The sequence below is a fragment of the Crocodylus porosus genome, unplaced genomic scaffold, assembly GCF_001723895.1.
Source record: "Crocodylus porosus isolate Cpor-Errol unplaced genomic scaffold, CroPor_comp1, whole genome shotgun sequence".
NCBI classification, from domain to species: Eukaryota; Metazoa; Chordata; order Crocodylia; family Crocodylidae; genus Crocodylus; species Crocodylus porosus.
This window is the reverse complement of record NW_017728886.1, coordinates 36896996-36903151: the sequence shown is the minus strand read 5'-3', so window position 1 is coordinate 36903151 and position 6156 is coordinate 36896996. Positions and strand designations below refer to the sequence as shown.

At 41.8% G+C, this 6156-nt stretch overlaps 1 protein-coding gene across 2 annotated transcripts in view; it reads left to right on the top strand.

Annotated features, from left to right (window-relative positions):
* PTER (phosphotriesterase related) overlaps positions 1–6156 on the top strand; it is a 33045-nt gene that overhangs the window by 11552 nt on the left and 15337 nt on the right. Inside the window, exon 3 of one of the 2 annotated variants that reach the window (XM_019532532.1) lies at positions 5359–5601. The exons of the other annotated variant lie outside the window; for it this stretch is intronic. The gene's annotated coding sequence lies outside the window, so the exon portion shown is untranslated. The remainder of the gene's footprint in view (positions 1–5358; positions 5602–6156) is intronic. 2 annotated transcript variants of the gene reach the window in all.

Genomic DNA, 6156 nt, shown 5'->3' with positions numbered 1-6156 from the left:
TAGAGAGCAAGGGCTTGATTTGGGAACCTCGTGAACCAACAGACCTCCTTTAGTTTATGACTTTGTGAAACAATAAAAGTTTTAAATTGAACAGGTCTGAGCCTGTGCTTAATTCAGTCCTATATAATTCGGCATCGAGCTCCCACAACAACATGTCCTGGAATAAGGTATGTGCTGACAGAAGTGACATTTTTGTCACGCAATCAGACACTGAAGGTGCTGCACTGACAGAAGTTTGCAGCTGTAGAGTGCTTTAAAAAGTGCCCGATTGTGTGACAAATGAATCCTCATTACATGAGGGTTCAGGTGAAGGCGCTCCAAAGCAAAGCCTTCATTAACTTCTGTTAGTGCATGCTGGGAACAGGGCTGGAATGAAGCAGCCCATCTTCATCCCCAATTCTGTCCTCTGGATGAGGGGGGGATGGAAAAGAGGGGGTTCCTTCTGGGGTTGGGTGGGGTGGGTGGATTGGAGTTCCCCAGTTAAGGGAGGCTCCAATCCATCTGCTCCCCAACTCCAGCAAAGTCTGGGCAAAGCCCAGAGAAGACCTCCTTCCCCTGCCTTTTCCCCCTCCCATCCTGAGACAGCACTGAAGCTGGTAGGGAGGTGGAGTTAGGGGAAGAGGCTGCAGACACACAGCTTCTCCTGCTGAATTGGCTCCAAAGTGGAGGTCAGTCCTCCACCCTCCCGATCCAACAGCAGGGGGAGTCTGGCTAACTTATGGCACTTTCTATGAAGTACCATGAATTAGACTGGAGAGCTGCCAGTGTGTCAGCACCCTTTGTTTTTGAATGAAGAAAAAAACCCCTTACCTTGTAGTAACTGAGAGGCAGCAGCTAGGGAGCAGAGCCTGTTCATTGTTCTGCTCCCTGTGGGTGCCTATACACGTCCAGTGAGGCTGCTCCAACATGCCATAACTACAGCATGTCGTAATTACCATGTTTCCAGTAGACTCCAGCGATCGAAGAGCTTTAATTAAAGCCTCTACCACCCTTTTTCAGCACAGGGATGCTAACACAGGAGAAACTGCAGGTGCTTTAATTAAAGTGGCTCTCAGCCACCCTAATTAAAGCACCCTCTCTCTACCCCACCCCCCACTCGTGGAGCACGTATATAAACGCCCTGTAACTACAGGCAGACATTGCTTTCACTTTCGTCCATAACCAGTAGAAACTGCCCTTGCACTATTTCTTATGTATAATGCTCACTACAATTTCCAGCAGCTGGTTTTTGAGGGAAAAGTGCATGCTGTATGTGAGAAAACTTTAATATAATAAAAGCCTTAGTCTGTCTATCTATTTGTCTGTAACGCTCTGGGCCAACCGTGCATGTGCTACCAAGAGGGCGTGTGCTGATTGGCTGTAAGGGCCCGAATTGTTATGGACAGAGGGAGCAGCTGTGCCATCCCCCCAACAGCCGGCAGGGAGGGGGAGGTGAGAGGGGGGCAGAGAGGGAGGGAGGGGAGCGGGAAGGGGAATGGGGTGTTCTGGTGGCAGTGTCCCCACACCGCTGCTGCACCCCCCACCCTCTGCTTACGCTGCTGCTGCCACTGCCCACCCCAACAACAGCAGGCAGAGAGGGGGAGGGGAGGCATGGAAGGGGGCATGTTGTATGCTGCCAGGTGTTGGTGGCTGCCACCATGTGCAAACTTGCCTGCCTCCCCGCCCCCAATTCCTGGGAGCAGACAGCGCAGGGTGGAATGGCAGGGGTTGGGGGAGACCGCACAAGGCTGCACCAGGAGCAGTGGGGGGTGGGCAGGGGGAGATGTGGGGACGTGCATGGAGCCGGAGGCAGAGCAGCAGCACCATGGGGCGCTGGATGGCAGCGCTCTGTCCCTACCCACCTTCTTCTCTCTCCCCACACTGCTCCTGGTATGGCCTCGTATGTTGTCCCCACCTCTTGCTGCTCTACCTCGCACCCCATGGTGAGTTTCTAATACTGCTTTAGCTGCCAATTAACTGAATCCAGTGACAGCAACGTATCTCACAAGAGGAGAGTATTGGCCCCACTGTTTTATTGTGGGTAATTTATTTAAACACCCCAAGCTTTGATTTCTTTATTTGTAAAATGGGGTTACTTCTAATATTTGTAAAGTAGTTTAAACAGCTTCAGGCAGAATTTGCTACAAAAACGTCTGTCAAATCCATATCTATTTCATAATATAGAACCTTCAATTCAACATATCCATCCTGGCTAGAAGAAAATTCCAGCAGTAGAGCAGATAATTTTAGATTTTTTTTCCCTGGTAGAAACCAACAGACAACACCCACAGGCTATAATGGATCATATACATAACCAGGAGTCCTTACATGGGTCAGACCAGATTAGTTGAGATTAATCTAATTTAACTGCTAGAAAGGAATTAGAGGGAAATTCCTCTTGAAAAATCAACAACTATATCAAAATAGCAGCCTGAAAGTAAACAAAAATTCTGATTCAATAAAAATCTTTTTTGTTGAATAATGTACTATGAGTAAAAAAGCAAAATATAAAAAGATAAAAAGAAATATTTAGGAAACCAGAGAAAAATACCAGAATATAATCAATTAGCAATCTCTACTTTTACCATACAAACTAATCTTTTAATTGCAGTATAATTACTCATTCAAACCATGCTTATACAGGTTTGCCTTATCAGGCTGAAAATGCATTTAAAAATGGGGATGCAGGGGGAAAAGATCATTTGAAAGTAGAGCTAAATATGAAGTGTAAATAGCACGTGTGGTGGTGCCAGGTTTTGTTTATACAGGAGAGCATAGTATGTTTAATACAGTCATTGTTGTCTCTTTGCCTGGACTCTGGGAATGATTCAAATCACTGCACCTTTTACAAAACAAGAGGCTGGGCTACCGAACACCAGTGATAGTCAAGAACATTCAGTGACTGACAGGGTCAGGCAACTCACTTTAAACCAACGATTTAAGCCAATGATTTTGTGACAGAGAAAAGTATTTTGCCTTTAATGATTCACACAAGAGCAGTCCCCTCTGAAATACACTTTGTGAGTTAATTTGGCAAAAAACAAATTATTACTTGGCAAAAACCAAGAAATTACAGTAATAAATTAGAAGGTCATTTCTAACAAAATAACTGTTCTTTACCTTCACAAACAAGTGAACACAATGACCTACTAAGGGCACTATTATTGTAATCTCATATTATGGAAATTTCCTCAAGTGATGTTTTACATTAGGACAAGTGTATCTAGCACAACCACTTCTCCTGACATTTACCATTTAAATCTATTACACAACATTACCTTCTAACTGGGATTTTTGTACTGTATCTACTAGTATGCAGACAATGCAAATACAGTAAATACAGTGCGAAAGTGTTTTCTAACTGTATCTCTCTCTTCAAAATGGCAAATTTTTCATAATTGGAATAATCACAGTTACTGAAAACTCTTTACCAGGCAGTTATTGTTTCTGTTACATGGAACTTGATACTTTATTTTTATACCAGAATTCTATAGGTAGCTAGCACTTCCTTACTATAAAATGACCGTACAGTGTTACTCTGTTACTGTGTTTACCCTGAAAGATCTAAAACAGGGTATGCAGCATAAGTGCCGTAAGTGGCAGGCAGCCTCTGTTTGTGGCACTTGGCAGACAGAACCACAGCAGGAAGCAGAAAGCAGAGAAGGAGACCAGATAGGGACACAAATTAGGAAGCAGAGTAGCAGATGGGGCAGAGGAAGGGATCAGAGCAACACTTGAGAAAGGTGAAAGGCTAATTTGTGGCAGATGCCCACTTGCCAAAAAGGTTGGCCCTTGCTGATCTAAAAGATGTAGAAGTTATTCGTACTTCATATAGAGAGCTTAATGCCCTTTTGATGCTAGTTTGTCTGTTGCAGTAATAGGTTAACACTATAAAAGTTGAACAGAAGATTTTCTGTGAGAGTTTCACCAGTAATAAATCCATGTTTATGATATTCACTAGAAGAGAGACAGAAGTGGGAAGGACCTCTCTCTTTAATCAATAATGTATGCTCCAGTTAGTCTTATCCTCTGGACATCATTAAACATGTATTTTGTTTCATAACTGATTATTTTGCTTGGCTGGGGATTGTGACTACATATCCTCAAGCCTTTGCAACTAACGTCAGGCAGATCTAACTTGAATTGGATAGTCAGCTATGTTTAGTGTTAATATAGCAAGTATACTTAAGAAAAAATGGGAATTGCATCTAATTCTGACTTGTAGAGATTTAGACTAAACTTCAGAATGGATGCCTTTGATAGGGTCCAACTTTGACAGTCATCTTAAGGAATATCTTAGTCACCACCCATTTATGCTTGGAGAAATAACATGACATGGTTTCATCGAAATTAAGTTAAAAAACTAACGTTCTAGATTCAGCCATGTCAAAGAAATGCTAGTCTGATCAAAATACTTTGCCAGTGAAACTAAGTCCACTGTAAAACTGAGTCTAAAATTCTGCTGTAAGAATTCCTGCTGTCCAGTGGCCAAATTCTGTTTTCAGTTGCACTGTTTTACATACAAAGGATGTATGTATTAATTCTAGATTTAAAGCAGCGTGTTTGTATAATTTGGTCATAATTTCACAAATACAGAAGAAGACTCACCACCAAAATCCCCACTCAGTGACATAAATAAGGTGCCCATACACAGGCTAATTTCTTGGCATAAGAAAGGGATAGTGAATGTTGGGGGATACTGAAAAATAAAATGAGAGTACCAAGCAAGTAATATTCAGCTTTGGTGCCAAATATGTTCAGCTGGTGGCTCAAGCTGACAAAATTTGACAGCTGCTGGAGAGCAGAGAATCGTAAATGAACATACAGTGGTTGTTATTTAATAGGAAACATTTATCTTAATCTGATATTGAGTTTATCACAATAAAGGATGGTGTTTTCCTTTGCTTGGAATGTGGTATTTTTACATTGTCAAAATGCTGAGATAAAATTTATTTTATCAGATGAATGCTTTGTTTTAAAATACCACAATGATCACTGTTATGGACATAGCAATCAAACAGGAAGATGAGATGAAATGCTGGACCACAAAATGACAGGATGCTGAATACCATACAAGTGCCAGGGAAGCACTGGCTGGCTCAGAGGATTAGTAATGGATACGTAACCTTTCACCTTTAGCTCAGCTTTTGCAACTCCCAACCCCTGTCCACAGCCAAGATACCCAAAAGTCCCAAATGCTTCCCACATAATTTTAAAAAATCTCATCTATTCACTAATATCTGTAATGCTACTGCAGAAATCTTCAGCACACACAGAAAATGGAAAGCATATAATAAATTTAAAATAACTGAATTCAATACAAAAATAAATAATGTGGGTCTTTCATTGATTATACCCTTCATTTCCAATTTTAACTAGGTAAACATCTCCATTCTTGAGATATTCCATTCTCAACATACCAGCATATACCAGTGAACTTCCAGCTTGTCATATAAACCATCAGGCTGTTGCTGCTAACCTTGGGTCCCAGTTACAATCAAGCACGTACTTGCCTAATGTACAGCAGAAAGATTTGGGCCCAGTAAGATCTAGAAATATTGGATGAAACTCACAGCCACAGAAATAATTAAGGAACTGAAGGGAGCAACTAATAAAGAAATGGTAAAAAAATTGAATGTATAGCTAAACTGAGCTATCATAACTGCTTACAAGTATCAGAGAGGTATAAATGCTGAAATGAGAGAGCAGATTTGTACAGTTGATTCAATATCAACTAGATGAAATTCAAACTCCTTGTTTCGATACTCCTTATCTGATCTTGGTTCTCACTGGGCTCATATAAATGAGATGTAGGCCACTGTAAACTAATAAATGCCACCATAGGATAGTACTTGTAAACAAAAGTACTATCCTGTGGCAGTGTTATTTAGTAGGGCTGTGTGAAGCTTCAGTAGCCAATTCGATTCAGAGGAGATTTGGCTTAATTCAGCAGCCAAATCTCCAGATCTGAATTGGGAGACCCATTGAAAGGTTTGAATCTAATCAGAAGCCTCCGAATTGATTCGGAGAGATTCAGCGCCAATTTGCAGATTCAGCCATAGACTATACAGGCAGCAGTCCTCCACAACACTGGACACAGCTGCCTCCAGCTGATAAATCTGTTGTGGTGGGCATATGAGGGAGGGAAGGGGGGTTGGGGGGGCACATATCAATGCC